This window comes from Heptranchias perlo, chromosome 20, assembly GCF_035084215.1.
Source record: "Heptranchias perlo isolate sHepPer1 chromosome 20, sHepPer1.hap1, whole genome shotgun sequence".
In the NCBI taxonomy this organism is placed as follows: Eukaryota; Metazoa; Chordata; class Chondrichthyes; order Hexanchiformes; family Hexanchidae; genus Heptranchias; species Heptranchias perlo.
The window spans coordinates 20,163,515-20,180,084 of record NC_090344.1 but is presented as its reverse complement, the minus strand read 5'-3'; the positions used below and the strand labels follow the sequence as shown (position 1 = coordinate 20,180,084).

Here is a 16,570-nt window from a genome sequence, read left to right as displayed (position 1 = left end):
AATTGGTGACTTTTCACTAAAAAGCAGTGAGATAACAGGGCTCGTCCGGGATTTGAACCCGGGACCTCTCGCATATTCCATTAGAAAAACGCCCAAAGCGAGAATCATACTCCGAGACCAACGAACCGCTTGCTAGAAAGCCCTGCATCCGGTCTAAAATTTCACCATAGTCTTCAGCCGATCGGCTATCCTTTCCAACCGCTTCTGTCCACCCAATCTCGTTTTCTATTCCTATTTGCAGCAATATCAAGTTGTACACTACCTATTTCCAGTCACCAATATTAGCCTCTCTTTACTAAATTCGTTTACATTGTACGACTTGTTTTTTCAAATAATACTTTTCAGAATTAGTTAATCTGAAGCTGCATTGGCATCTGTCTCGGCATCGTCAGAGTATACAAGCGACTAGAAGTATATTTTACTCACATTGCTGTTTTCTTTCACTGTGAGGGCGAAGAGACAAAAATATGGAGACATTAGCTACGAATTTATCAGCTGGGTTGCACCTTTACTTTTCCGACCGTCTCAGTCTTTTTTTACTTTACCTTTCCCTGCTGGTGTTGCAGGTTAGATCAGCCTTTCCCGTTCCAGGAAGCCTGAGAAGTCCATCGGGGGACAACATAGAGACAAGGAGAGATAGAGAGATTCATGTAAATAAAGTCGCTTATAAATGGGTGGTTCTGCAAAGTAGCAGAATTTTAGTTGCAGATTGGGCAAGATTCTTTCTTGTGTATTTGAATTTTGCAAGAGTACATTGGGCACCCAATTGAAAGCGCCGGCCACGCTCGAGTAGCTCTCATGCTCTGAGAGAGATAAATGAAGTGAATTCGATCCAGTTCATTCATTTGAGCATTGAACGGATCTTTAAACAATAATTCAGCGAGCAGAAATCAAACCTGCGAAGGAAAACTCCATTTGATCTTGAATTTAACGCTTCAACCACTCGGCGATCGCAGCGGCACATGGCAGTACTTACATGGCTGTGGATGCTACTTTAAAATGCCAGTTGCTTCAAACGATGCCCTATAGACCGGCGTTGTCTTGTAGCTTTCCCAGCAGCTTCATTTGATTCGGTGGGTCAAGTTTGGGAAATTGAATGATTTTCAGCGGCAGCTTGTGTTAGTATATTACCTCATTTTCATTACCGGTAATGAACCACTGCAGCCACTGCAGAATTCGGTGCCACCCACAGCCGATCGGCCATCCTTTCAGACCTCTTCTATCCATCCAAACACGTTTTCTATTCCGATGTAGAGAAATGTCGAATTGCACACTAACTATTTCCTTCGTTCTCTTTCGCAAACATATCACTGAACAAAACTTCACAAGTCACTCAGGAAAAAATAATTCAGTTCAAAATCATTCGCTTCCGATGGACCTGCGAGGACAGACTGACTAAACCTGCGTTCAGTCGTGAAGCTTGTGGGTGTGTTGTGATCCTAAGGGACAGAGACAGGCCTGCGACACAGAGCGAAGGCAGGAACTCAGAAATGTGGCCATAAATGGGCAGACAGTCAGTCACAGTCATTGATTCGGTCGTTGTTCAGTCAGTCGGGGAGCGAGGCCTGCAGCCAGCAAACAAAAAGCCTGGCCTGAGAATAAGGCAGAGATCCAATCAGACGGATAAACGGACAGACAGATAGAGAGACAGACATCTGACTCAACGTCAAAACGCAGCGTGATCGAATCACGTTGCGGTGATATCATTTTCACAGTCGCTCAGGGTCCTTCCCACAGGTTTGATAGCGGGGCAGTGTTTTATGGATGGGCTGTTGATTGTTCGTAAAATAATATTGATCGGAATTTAATTTGTGACATTAAAGTGCTCTTTGTTTGTTAATTTTGATCTACATTCTCGACAGTATATACAGAAACAAGTAACAATGTTTAAGGGATGTGGTTTATTCAATATTCGTTGTAAAACCCTGTCAGCTGGTGTAAAAATAAACACAAACTACCCAGCACGCGGGTAAGCCCATAATGCTAAGCTGTATACATGGCCGGTTAGCTCAGTTGGTTAGAGCGTGGTGCTAATAACGCCAAGGTCGCGGGTTCGATACCCGTACGGGCCATAAGGTTCCTATTGCAATATTTTGGTAACTTTTAAAAGTTTGGCAGACTTGAGAAACAAGCGAATCCACACAAAATGTCATGAGGTAAATTTTTTGGAGTAACATCCATTAATATGTTTTCTGATCTATCTTTTTGAGGTCCAAAGTGGACGGCCTCAAACTTGCTTACGTTGAAATCCATTTGCCGCAGTTTTGCCCATTCACTTAATCTAGTAATATCTCTCTGTGATCTCATTCTTCCATCTGCACTGCTTATAATTCTGTCTATCTTTGTGTCATCTCTCTCTATGTTGGCGGAATCCATAATGAGGGGTTTTAATCTTGAAATTGGAGACAGACCAATCAGGCAAGAAATCAGGAATTACTTTAGCAAACAAAATACGGCCGAAAGCTGGAACTCTCTCGGCCAAAATGATGTGGATTGTGGCTCAATTCAAATTTTCAAGACTGATATTGATAGATCATTTCTCGGTTTGGGTTCCAAGGGATTTGTGTCCAAGGCGGGGAAGGAGAGTTGAGTTGCAGATCACATCATGATCGAATTGAATGGCACAGCAGGAAGAGGGGCTGAATGGCCCTCTCCTGTTCCGATGTTCCTTTTCAGCTCAGCGTGGTGCTGAATGACGTGCAAAAGACATCAGACTGACTCCAGAATGAAAATCAGGTGCACAGAAGGAGAAACCCTGAGATTGCAGAACGAACTGAACCCCTGCAGCAAAGCCAACAGCTGTCTCTCTACAATAATAGAATGGGAAAAATTTTAGCAACCAGCCCGGCTAGCTCAGTCGGTAGAGCATGAGACTCTTAATCTCAGGGTCGTGGGTTCGAGCCCCACGTTGGGCGATTTGTGTTCTATTTTTCACAATGGGTAATAAAATTTTCAAATTGCAACCTCTTTTCTCGAGTTCATGAAATCCAGTTAAAAAACAGACACAACACTGAGCTGTGTGAAATGAAACCTTGAGCGTTGCCAAATATCCAGTCCCTCCAGATTCTACCTTCTCATTCCCTCCAGATGGGACACGGCAGATTATCGGTTCAATCGGCTTCATTTATTGCTGTTATCAAAAATGTTGAATGTTCGAAATTGTAATATTTAGAAGATGACATCTCTGGATCCATTCGCCTCTCTGATACCTCCTGAGCCCCCCTTACCCTCTTTGATTCTCGCTGAGCTCCTTAACTTCTCTGATACACTCTGTCTCTGACCTCAGAGAGTCCATGATCATCTTTGAACCTTGTCAGCGTTCTTTACCTTCTCTCATACCCACTGAGTGCCCCTTGCACAGATCTGCCCTGAGCCCCCTTACACTCTCTCAGACTCGGCAGTCCTTCCCCTCTCTCAGTTCTTAATGTACTCTCCGATGCCCTCTGACAGTCCCTTCCCTTCTCTGAGCCCCCTGACACTTTCTGATGACATCTGACTATCCCTTCCCCGCTCTGAGATCCCCTTACACTCTCTGATACCCTCTGACAGTCCCTTCCCCTCTCTGAGATCCCCTTGCCCCGATGGATCGCCACTAAGAAGCTATTAGGCTCCCTGATACATTCTCAGAAACCATTACCCTCCCTGATATCCAAGTGCGATGTAATTTTACAGGTGGATCGACCGGTCTGTGTTAAGGATGAGATCCAGAATTTGTTCGGTCGCTGCTACTTCGGACTCTCGAAATCTGAGAGCTCTATCGGCGATCGGTACCGATCTGCTACTATAAACTGGGTGTGGGTTTATGAGCGCGCTGTTGCTTTATAAACCGAATGAGTTTATATATGAGAGCGATGTTTATATGTGAACTGTGGGTGTAAAAATATGAGTGCGATGTTTATATATGAACTGTGGGTGAGTATATATGAATGCGATGTTTATATGTGAACTGTGAGTGAGTATAAATGAGCCACTGCAATGTGGTTGATTCTTAATTGCCCTCTGAAAAGGCCTAGCAAGCCACTCAGTTGTAAAATCTCGCTAATAAAAGTCATAATAACAATAAAACCGGACGGACCACCCGGCATCGGACCACTAGGCACCGGACACGACAAAGGCAAACCAAGCCCAGTCGACCCTGCAAAGTCCTCCTCACTAACATCTGGGGACTTGTGCCAAAATTGGGAGAGCTGTCCCACTGACTCGTCAAGCAACAGCCTGACATAGCCATACTCACAGAATCATACCTATCAGCCAACGTCCAAGATTCTTCCATCACCATCCCTGTGCATGTCCTGTCCCACCGGCAGGACAGACCCACCAGAGGTGGCGGTGCAGTGATATACAGTCAGGAGAGAGTGGCCCTGGGAGTCCTCAACATTGACTCTGGACCCCATGAAATCTCATGGCATCAGGTCAAACAAGTGCAAGAAAAGCTCCTGCAGATTACCACCAACCGCCCTCCCTCAGCTGATGTATCAATCCTCCTCCATGTTGAACATCACTTGGGGGAAGCACTGAGGGTAGCAAGGGCACAGGATGTACTCTAGATGGAGGACTTCAATGTCCATCACCAAGAGTGGCTCGGTCGTATCACTGCTGACTGAGCTGGCCGAGGCCCGAAGGACATAGCTGCCAGACTGGAACTGCGGCAGATGGTGAGAGAAGCAACACGAGGGAAAAAGTTACTTGACCTCGTCGTCACCAATCTACCTGTCGCAAATGCATCTGTCCATGACAGTATTGGTAGGAGTGACCACCGCACAGTCCTCGTGGAGACGAAGTCCCGTCTTCGCACTGAGGATACCATCCAACGTGTTGTGTGGCACTATCAGCGTGCTAAATGGGATAGATTCAGAACAGGTCTAGCAGCTCAAAGCTGGGCATCCATGAGGTGCTGTGGGCCATCAGCAGCAGCAGAATTGTATTCCAGCATAATCTGTAATATCTTGGCCCGGCATATTCCTCACTCTTCCATTAATAAACAAGCCAGGGGATCAACCCTGGTTCAATGTGGAGTGCATAAGAGCATGCCAGGAACAGCATCAGGCGTATCTAAAAATTAGGTGCCAACCTGGTGAAGCTACAATTCAGGACTACATGAAAGCTAAACAGCGGAAGCAACATGCCATAGACAGAGCTAAGCGAATCCACAACCAACGGATCAGATCAAAGCTCTGCAGTCCTGCCACATCCAGTCGTGAATGGTGGTGGACAATTAAACAACTAACGGGAGGAGGAGGCTGTGTAAACATCCCCATCCTCAATGAGGGCAGAATCCAGCACGTGAGTGCAAAAGACAAGGCTGAAGCGTTTGCAACCATCTTCAGGAAGAAGTGCCAAGTGGATGATCCATCTCAGCTTCCTCCCGATATCTCCACCATCACAGAAGCCAGTCTTCAGCCAATTCGAATCACTCCACTTGATATCAAGAAACGGCTGAGTGCACTGGATACAGCAAAGGCTATGGGCACCGACAACATCCCGGCTGTAGTGCTGAAGTCTTGTGCTCCAGAACGAGCTGCGCCTCTCGCCAAACTGTTCCAGTGCAGCTACAACACTGGCATCAACCCGACAACGAGGAAAATTGCCCAGGTATGTCCTGTCCACAAAAAGCAGGACAAATCCAATCCGGCCAATTACCGCCCCATCAGTCTACTCTCAATCATCAACAAAGTGATGGAACGTGTCGTCGACAGTGCTATCAAGCGGCACTTACTCACCAATAACCTGCTCACCGATGCTCTGTTTGGTTTCCGCCAGGGCTACTCGGCTCCAGACCTCATTACAGCCTTGGTCCAAACATGGAAAAAAGAGCTGAATTCCAGAGGTGAGGTGAGAGTGAATGCCCCTGACAACAAGGCAGCATTTGAGCGAGTGTGGCACCAAGGAGCTCCAGTAAAATTGAAGTCAATGGGAATCAGGGGGAAAACTCTCCAGTGGCTGGAGTCATACTTAGCAAAAAGGAAGATAATAATGGTTGTTGGAGGACAAACATCTCAGCCCCAGGACATTGCTGCAGGAGTTCCTCAGGGCAGTGTCCTTGGCCCAACCATCTTCAGCTGCTTCATCAATGACCTTCCCTCCATCATAAGGTCAGAAATGGGGATGTTCGCTGATGATTGCAAAGTGTTCAGTTCCATTCGCAACCCCTCAAATAACGAAGCAGTCTGAGCCGGCATGTAGCAAGACCTGGACAACATCCAGGCTTGGGCTCATAAGTGGCAAGTAACATTGGCGCCAGACAAGGGCCAGGCAATGACCATCTCCTATAAGAGACAGTCTAACCACCTCCCCTTGACATTCAAAGGCATTACCATCGCCGAATCCCCCACCATCAACATCCTGGGTCTCACCATTGACCAGAAACTTAACTGTACCAGCCATATCAATACTGTGGCTGCAAGAGCAGGTCAGATATTCTGCGGCGAGTTACTCACATCCTGACCCCCCAAAGCCTTTCTACCATCCACAAGTTACAAGTCAGGAGTGTGATGGAATACTCTCCACTCGCCTGGATGAGTGCAGCTCCAACAACACATAAGAAGCTCGACACCATCCAGGACAAAGCAGCCCGCTTGATTGGCACCCCATCCACCACCGTAAACATTCACTCCCTTCACCACCGGCGCACCGTGGCTGCAGTGTTTACCATCCACAGGATGCAGTGCAGCAACTCGCCAAGGCTTCTTCGACAGCACCTCCCAAACCCGCGACCTCTACCACCTAGAAGGACAAGGGCAGCAGGCACATGGGAACAACACCACCTGAACGTTCCCCGCCAAGTCACACACCATCCCGACTTGGAAATATATCGCCGTTCCTTCATCGTCGCTGGGTCAAAATCCTGGAACTCCCTTCCTAACCGCACTATGGGAGAAGCTTCACCGCACGGACTGCAGCAGTTCTGGAAGGCCAATTAGGCATGGGCAATAAATGCTGGCCTCGCCAGCGACGCCCACATCGCATGCACGAATAAAAAAAATGCGATTTTTATATATAAGCTGTGGGTGACTATCAATGAATGCGATATTTATATATGAGCTGTGGGTGAGTGTATATGAATGCAATGTTTATATATGAACTGTGGGTGTTTATATATGCGTGCGATGTTTATATATGAAATGTGGGTATGTTTCTATGAGTGCGATTTTGATATATGGACTGTGGATTTGTATATGTGGGTGCGATGTTTATATATGAACTGTCGGTGTATATATAGGTGTGCGATGTTTAAATATGAACTGTGTGTGAGTGTGTATGAGTGAGATGTTTATATCCGAACAGTGGATGTGTATATATGAGTGCAGTATTGACATATGAACTGTGGGTGTGTATATATGAGTGCGATGTTTATCTATGAACTGTGGGTGTGTATATATGAGTGTGATGTTTATATATGAACTGTGGGTGTGTATATATGAGTGTAATGTTTATATATGAACTGTGGGTGTGTATATATGAGTGTGATGTTTATATATGAACTGTGGGTGTGTATATATGAGTGTGATGTTTATATATGAACTGTGGGTGTGTATATATGAGTGCGATGTTTATATATGAACTGTGGGTGTGTATATATAAGTTCGATGTTTATATATGAACCGTTGTTGTGTGTATGAGTGCGGTGTTTATATCTTGAACAGTGGATGTGAATATATGAGTGCGGTGTTTATCTATGGACTGTGGTTGGGTATATCTGAGTGTGATGTTTATATATGAAGTGCAGTAATAAACAGCAAGGCGTCGCTGGGGTGATATTTTCTTGCAAGACAATGGCGAAAAATTGCATTTGCTTTGGTGTCCCAACAGCTCAGTCGCGGTTGCATTAGACTGAAAACTTAAAGGTCTTTGGTGTAACCCAGTGTTTGGCAGTTTTTGGTTATTTAGTTTCTTCTTCTTTGGGTCGATTCTCGCATTTATTTGCAGTGAAATTTTATCCCCGCCACTGAAGGATTGGGGATGGAACAGAGAGACATCAACGATGGGAAATATTTATATCGTCTGCATTTGGTTTTTATTTCTCTGCTACCTTCTGCCTTTTCCTCTTGGTTTTTCCTCTCTCGGTGCCGGGTGACCATTTGATTTGATGCATTTGTTCTAAACTGATCCCTTTTCCACATCTCGGGGCGGTCAGACCCGCTCTGTCTTTCTGTTGTTGCTGATGATCATTAATGGGAACAGGCCGCGAGTTGAATGTTTCTCTGCAAACCGGAGAAAGAAAAAGAAAAAGAAAGACGTGTTTCTCCGGCCCAGGGGTAAAGTTGCAATGGATGTTATTCAATAAAATTGTCCCGTGAATTTGTCTGTGGATCTGATTGTAAAGCTTGGATTTCAAAATTACGAAAACCCAAAACAAAGGCCCTTATCAGCCCATACAGGAATCAAACCCGCGATCACGACATTGTGGCATGTTTTACTCCAGCAAGCTGTACAACCAGTCTCCTAAAATGCAGTCTGAAAAGCGTTTCACATACAAAACAAATCATTATTAAACTTGTGACTGTCACTCGGTAACCACGTTGGCGTCTCTTTCAGTCTGCAACAGAAAGTTATAGGTTGGTTAATGGTGTTTACAGAAATATTCCTCTTTTCGTCGAGTTTATTTGGTTTCATGCAATTAATTATAGAGGTGTGAACGCCGAATCATAACCACGAGCCCACCAGGCACCTGTACGGACAGTTCACCCAATCCGGTTACTTTGATGATCTGCCCGACTCTGCTAGAAAAACAATAGGATGAACAGCCCTTGTCTGTGAAAAGGTGTCCTCTCCCCTTGATCAAACTAATGTGTGCAATTGATGAACTGGAGTGAATTGCGCTCGAAGCAGATCTGGAAAATGCGCAATGCAGCCGCACAGGAATTCCAAATCCACTCTCCGTGGAGGAAAAGGAGTGACAGAAACAGAAGGAGATGCCACGTGAAAGATTTGGACCCGGACCTGCTGCATGAGACTTTAAATGTTGTCAGCCTTTAACTGTAGCTCACAGTGTGAGAACAGTCATTGTTATCATTTGCCTTTTATGTATCTTCTTGTACTGCATCTCTTCAATATCCCCGGGTTGTTACAGCACTGCTTTCTTCAAATTAAATCCCATTGTGAAAACATACACGATTTCAAACCAAAGCAAAGGTGTGTGAGATTGGAAGGAGAGTGTGAGTGGGGATCATGGGCCCGTGCGTGCGTGCATTTTGGAAATGCAAACAGAGACATCCGGTGCTTGTTGGAGTGTTTCAACTCACTTTTCCATTTCACGCGCAGACCTACCCGCACTCGGTACTGTCATGGCCTGAACAAGTCTTTCGTGTTCTCACAGAAAATGCCACTTTGTGCGAGCAGTTTGTCCGGCCTGGGCTGCAATGAGGTAGGACACTGGGAGTATTCAATTAATGAAATCAGTACTTCAAACAGAAAACATTCTTCACTCACTCATCCTGATACATTAGGGTCTCCATACTTGAATTATTGTTCCATTCATTGGAACTTGGGAACATGAGTAGGCCATTCAGCCCCTCGAGCATCCTTCCTGAGGTGGGTGCCCGGAACTGAATGCAATCCTCCAGATGGGGTCTCACCAGAGCTCTGTGCAGCTGCAACATAACATCCACCCCTTGTTTTCCAGCCCTCTTGAGATAAACGGGGAGAGTGAGAGCTCAAGAGAGAAAGCGAGAGTGAGCAAATGGGAGCGAGAGAGAGGACGATGCATTGCACAAACCGTCCCTGTGTCGATTTCTCAGGAGCGCTGTGAATCCCCACTGAGCTTTTGAACCACTTGCTGCACCGCAGCAAAAGTTCCAAAGCAGCATATGGGTAACGTGAAATAACCTAATCGACAGCCGATTTGTGGTGCCATGGATAGCACGTGGGACTTCTTCTAATCACTGCAAAGGTTGTGTGTCCGAATCTCACCATCGTTGAATTTTAGTTCAGGGTTCGGTGATTTCGGCGCTGGAAAGTGAAATTTTGCAGCAAAACCGCAACAGGATCATTAATGCTCGTCAAGGAAGGGAAATAACCCCTCCACTTCATCTGATACAAGTGGCTCCAGTCCCACCCGAATTTATAATGCTTAATCCACTCTGAGCTGGATTGGCGAAACACTCTCAAGATGGAGGCACATCATCTGCTCACCACAAAAGTCAATCTGCTGGACTTCCGGCTCTGTCAGACTGCATGTTCCTTCAGTCAGGTTTCCAACTGGACACATGCATCCTGCTGCCTGCGAGCATTGGTGCTTGAGGGGTAGAATTCTAGCTTGCAGTAATTCTATTCCTGTGAAAGTAGCTCCTGAAGATCGCAAGATGGAAAGTATCGTGACTGAGCGGTCTAACGCGCTGGTTTAAAGCTCAAGCTAAATCCCATAATTTGTAGATGGATCAAAATCATAGTTTGCGGCTCCAATACCGCAGCCTCCCTCCTGTAAACTAATAACACTAAATATCACATCTGATATTGCAACAAGAGGAACCACGTGGCGATACAAATAATTGATGCATTTTGGAACACCTCAATTATACGTTCAGCTCCGTTCGAAAAGTTCACAAGGAAAAGGATTCGTTGATCTAGGTGAGACTCGACTAACAACCTAGCCATTTCCCGACCTTGTCCGGTCATATAAGGACCGCGCACTGACTGATTGCGCTGCTCGAGCCCGGTCACTTTGATCAACTGTCCAACTCTGCTGGAAAGAATCTTAAGCTGAGAGGCCCTTACCTGTGGAAACGTGTCCTGTCCCCGTGATGAAAATAATATCTGCAGTTACACTTTCAGCTTCTTTCACATCCTCTGCTCCATCGCACTACAATCGGGTTTTCTGTGAACAGATCAAAATAAACTTTGGCAGAAATTCTAACAGCAGTGGGATTCAAACCCACGCCTCCATAGAAATCAAATTTAACACCTTAGACCGCGAGGCCACGCTACCATAATGTCACAGTAATGTTTAAAGTGCTGTTTCAGGCTCAAATAAATGAATTGAAGCTAATTGACCGCATTTACCCGATGCTGGGGTTGTTCTCCTTCGAACAGAGAGCGTTAAGAGGTGATTTGATCGAAGTGTTCAAAATCATGAAGGGTTTGGATAAAGTAAATAAAGAGAAACTGTTCCCATTGGCGGAAGGGTCAAGGACCAGAAGACACAGATTTAAGGTGATTGGCAAAAGAACCAAAGGCGACATAAGGAAACACTTCTTTACCCAGCGAGTAGTTAGAATGCGCTGATTGAAAGGATGGTGGAAGCAGATCCAATCGTGGCTTTCAATAAGGAATTGGATAAATAGTTGAAGGGACATAAATTCAGGGCTAACGGGAAGGAGCGGGGGAATGGGACTATCTTGATTGCTTTAACAACGAGCCGGCACGAGCTCGATGGGCCGAATGGCCTCCTTCTCTGCTGTAACCATTTTATGATTCTATGATTCTATGTATTCTCTTTATTTTCTTTGCATGCATTTCTCTGTCTCTCCCTGTCTCTGTCTCTTGTGTTGTCCTCTGATGGACTTCTCAGGCTTCCGTGAACGGCGTTGGCTGATCGAACCTGCAACACCAGCAGAGAAGGTTAAAGAAAGATTGAGACGGTAGGAAAAGTAAAGGTGCAACCCAGCTGCTGCAGTCAATGTCTAAACATTAAGATCTCTTCGCTCTCACAGTAAAACAAAGCACCAATTTGATTAAAGTATACTTATGGGAGAGTGGATGTTATCACCATGCCGAGACAGACGGCAAAACATATCATAGAATCATTAAAATTTACGTTAGCGGAGGCCATTTGGCCCATCATGTTTGTACCGGCCGGAAAAGAGATATCCAGCATCACCCGACTTACCAGCGTTTAGTCCGTAGTCTTGTCGGTTACGGCTCTTCAAGTGCATATTGAAGTCCTTTTTAAACCCGATGAGGGTTTCTGCTTCTCCCACCCTCTCAGGCAGTGAGTTCCAGACCCTCACCACCCGCTGGGTGGAACAAAATTCCCCTCTGCTCCACTCTAATCCTTCTACCAATTACCTTAAATCTATGACCCTTTTTATTGAACTTTCTGCTACGTGAATCAGGTCCTTCCTATCCACTCTATCGAGGCCCGTGATAATGTTATACACCTCAATTAAATCTCGCCTCAGCCTCGTCGGTTCCAGAGAAAACAACCTCAGCCTGTCCAATCTATCCTCACAGCCAAAATTCTCCACTCTTCGCAACATCGTCGTAAATCTCTGTACTATTTCGAGTGTAGTCCCATCTTTCCTGTAATGTGGTGACCAAACCTGTACGCAATACTCCAGCTGTAGCCGAACTAGTGTTTTATTCAGTTCCAGAATAACCTCCCTGCTCTTACATTCTATGCCTCAGCTAATAAAGCAAAGTATCCTTTATACCTTTTTAACCACCTTAACCACCTCTCCTCTTCCCTTCAGGGATCTGTGGACATGCACTCCAAGGTCTCTCTTTATAACGACACCTCTCAGTATCCTCCAAAGCAATGTAGTTTCCGAGCAACTAATTCTGAAACATCTTGCTTGATAATATAAGTCGTAGAGACGAAACCAATTTAGTAAAGGGAAACTAATATTGGTGACTGGAAATAGTTAGTGTCCAACTTGATATTGCTGTGTACCGGAATAGAAAACGAGATTGGATGGAAAGAAGAGGTCTGAAAGGGTAGCCGATCGGCTATGGGAGACAGCGAAACTTTAAACTAGCTGCATGACGTAAGTAACAGCGTCTGGTTGGTCGAGATGTATGATTCTTGTTTCGGGGGCTTTGGTTGATTAATATCCGAGAGTCCCGGGGTAAAATCCCCAATAAGCTCTTGCTGTTCAGCTACGTTGAGTGTAAAATTCACCAATTGGCTTCTGACATCTTTTCAGTGTTCCTGTTGGTAGGATTAAAGTGCATGTTTGAGCTCCAGAGGACAGAGTGCTGAAGTTTCCAAAGTGCAACACATGTGAAGTAAATAAAATGTCTCAAGATGATGCAGAGATTGATGCTGAATGTGAATCTCCCCCTATTCAGGTGGTCTCATTGATATTGGATGACGGGACAGGGAACGACATATGGAAGTTTGCCGATGACACCAAAATGGGCAGCGTTATAAGCAGTGCAGATTATATAGGAAGAGGAACACAGGAACAGGAGTAGACCATTCAGCCCCTCGTGCCTGCTCCGCCATTTGATAAGATCATGGCTGATCTGTGATCTAACTCCATATACCTGCCTTTGGCCCATATCCCTTAATACCTTTGGTTGCCAAAAAGCTATCTATCTCAGATTTAAATTTATAAATTGAGCTAGTATCAATTGCCATTTGCGGAAGAGAGTTCCAAACTTGTACAACCTTTTGTGTGTAGAAATGTTTTCTAATCTCGCTCCTGAAAGGTCTGGCTCTAATTTTTAGACAGTGCCCCCTACTTCCAAAACCCCTAACCAGCGGAAATAGTTTCTCTCTATCCACCCTATCTGTTCCCCTTAATATCTTATAAACTTCGATCAGATCACCCCTTAACCTTCGAAACTCTGGAGAATGCAACCCCAATTTGTGTAATCTCTCTTCGTAACTTAACGCTTGAAGTCCGGGTATCATTCTGGTAAATTCCAGAGAGACATTAATATAATGAATGAATGGGCAAAACTGTGGCAAATGGATTTCAATTTAGGCAAGTGTGAGGTCATCCACTTTGGACCTCAAAAGGATAGATCAGAATACTTTATAAAAGGTGAAAAATTCGAAACTGTGGAGTTCCAAAGGAACTTCGGTGTCCATGTACATAGATCAATAACAGGTCATGGACACGAACAGAATATAATCCAAAAGGCGAATGGAATGGTGGCCTATATGTTTAGAGAATGAGAATAGACATTATGCTACAGCTGCACAAAGCTCTGGTTGGACCACACCTGGAGTACTGTGTTCAGTTTTGGGCACCGCACCTTAGGAAGGATATATTGGCCTTGGAGGGAGTGCAGTGTGATTTACTAGAAAGATAACTGGACTCTAAGCGATAAATTACGAGGAGAGATTACACAAACTATAGTTGTATTCCCTTCAATTTAGTAGATTAAGGGTTGATGTGATCGAAATGTTCAAGATATTAAGAGGAACTGATGGGTTAGATGGATAGAAACTATTTCCGCTCGTTGGGGTGTCCAGGACTTGGGGACATCGGCTAAACATTAGAGTCAGACTTTCAGGAGTGAAGTTAGGAAACACTTCTGCAAGCAAAGTGTTGGAGAAGTTTGGAACTCTCTTCCATAAACTGCAGTTGATGCGAGCTCAATTGTTAATTTCAAACCCGTGATTTATCGATTTTTGTTAACCAAAGATATTTAGAGATATGGGACTTAGGCGGGTACAGGGATTTCGGTCACAACTCAGCCATGATCGTATTGAGTTGCGGAACAGGCTCGACGGACCAAATACCACAATCCTGTTCCGAAGTTCCTCATTGGTGCAGAATGCAAAATGATCTTGCATTGGCCGGGAATCGAACCCGGGTCTCCCGCGTGGCAGGCGAGAATTCTACCCCTGAACCACCAATGCTTGCTTTTGTAGAAGTTACATGCTCCTATATGGAATGCTGTCTAAACGAACATGCCGTTTGCAGCTGCGATGGCCGAGTGGTTCAAGCGTTGGTCTCAAAACCCCATTTGGGTTTTCCTGCCGAGGTTTGAATTCTGCTCGCAACCCCCAACTGTTGAAAGATCTCTTCAATGCTCAAATAGATTCATTGGAGTTAATTGACCGCATTTACCTCTCTCCCAGCATCAGAGATACTTTTAATTGAGCGTCCAATCTTCTCTTGCAAGATTTCAAGACCCGAGAAGGAATCTCTCCCAATCTGTAACTTAAATTCTGGTCGTTTGCAAAACCTGACATTTATACTCTTTATTTTCTTTGCATGCATCTCTCTATCTTTCCCTGTCTCTGTCTCTTCTATCTCTGTTGTGCCCGACGGGCTTCTCAGGCTTCCTTGAACGGCGAAGGCTGATCTCATCTGCAACACCAGCAGAGAAAGGTAAAAAAAAGGCACTGAGACGGTTGGAAAAGTAAAGGTGCAACCCAGCTGCTGCAGCTAATGTCTACACACTTATGTCTCTTCACTCTCACAGTGAAACAAAGCATCAATTTGATTAAAGTATACTTCTGGTCGAGTGTATATTATCACAATGCCGAGACAGACGGCAATTATATCATAGAATCCGAGAAAGTTATGCCAAAGAAGGAAACCATTCTGCACATCGTGCCTGTGCCGGCCGAAAAATCGGTACCGAGCCTCGTCTCACTTTCCAGCGTTTCGTCCCTAATCTTGTCGGTTATGGATCTTCACGTGCATATTGAAGTTTTTATTTTTCAATGCGATGAGGGTTTCCGCCTCTCCCACCCTTTCTGGCAGTAATTTTCCGACCCTCACACCCACCACCCTCTGGATGGAAAAAAAAATTCACTCCCCTCTAATCATTCTACCGATTACCTAAGATTGATGTATCCTGATTATTGACCTCCCTACGAAGGGAAATAGGTCCTTACTATACACTCGATCGAGGCCCGTCATAATGTTATACACCTCAATTAAATCTCCCAACAGCCTCCTCAGTTCCAAAGCAAACAACCCCAGCTTATCCAATCTAATCTCATAGCTAAAATTCTCCAGTTCTGGCAACATTGTCTTCAATCTCCTTTGTACCCTTTCTCGTGCAATCACATCTTTCCTGTAATGTGGTGACCACAACTGTACGCAGTATTCTTGCTGTGGCCTAACTATTGTTTTATAAATTTCTACCAGAACCTCCCCTGCTCTTATATTCTATGCCTCGGCTAATAAAGGAGAATATTCTTTATGGCTTCTTAACCACCTTATCTAGCTGTTCTGCTGCCTTCTGGGATCTGTGGACATGCACTCCAAGGTTTTGCTGTTCATCTACATCTCTCAGTCTCCTCCCAAGCAATGTAGTTTCAGAGCAACTAATTCTGAAACGTCTTACTTCATAATTCAAGTCGTACAGTCGAAACCTACTTGTTAAAGGGAGACTAATATTGGTGACTGGAAGTTGTTAATGTACAACTTGATATTGCTGTGCACCGGAACGGAAAACGAGATTGGATGGACAGAAGAGGTCTGAAAGGATGGCCGATCGGCTGTTGGAGGCAGCGCACCTTTCAACTGACTCCACGACTTCAGCATCAGTGGTTTGTTGGTCTAGGGGTATGATTTTCGCTTCGAGGGTTGTGTTATGTGATATGCGCGCGATCTCAGCTTCAAATCCCGCATGACCCCTCCTGTTTCTGTGCTTTTAGTGAAAAGTCACCAATGTGCTTCCGATATCTTTTCAGTGTTGCTGTTGGTAGAATTGAATTATATCCAGAGAATGTTTGAGCTCCAGAGGACAGAGTGCGGAAATTTCCAAGGCACAACACAGGTGAAAAAAAAAATGTCTCAATATGATGATGAGATTGAAGCTGAATGTGAATTTACCCCAGTGCAGTCGGTCTCATTGATATAAGATGACGGGATAGAGAGCGACATGTGCAGATGACGCCAAGATGGGCAGCACTGTAAGCAAAGTAGATGGAAGCAGAACA

General features: G+C 44.9%; 3 non-coding genes across 3 annotated transcripts; 2 read left to right on the top strand and 1 right to left on the bottom strand.

Annotated features, from left to right (window-relative positions):
* The first annotated feature begins 1,998 nt into the window (after positions 1-1,998).
* On the top strand, positions 1,999-2,072 carry trnai-aau (transfer RNA isoleucine (anticodon AAU)). Its single transcript has one exon. It is a non-coding gene; the product is annotated as a tRNA-Ile (tRNA).
* A 770-nt stretch (positions 2,073-2,842) lies between these two features.
* trnak-cuu (transfer RNA lysine (anticodon CUU)) lies at positions 2,843-2,915 on the top strand. The gene has a single exon. It is a non-coding gene; the product is annotated as a tRNA-Lys (tRNA).
* An 11,544-nt stretch (positions 2,916-14,459) lies between these two features.
* trnag-gcc (transfer RNA glycine (anticodon GCC)) lies at positions 14,460-14,530 on the bottom strand. Its single transcript has one exon. It is a non-coding gene; the product is annotated as a tRNA-Gly (tRNA).
* Positions 14,531-16,570: the final 2,040 nt, after the last annotated feature.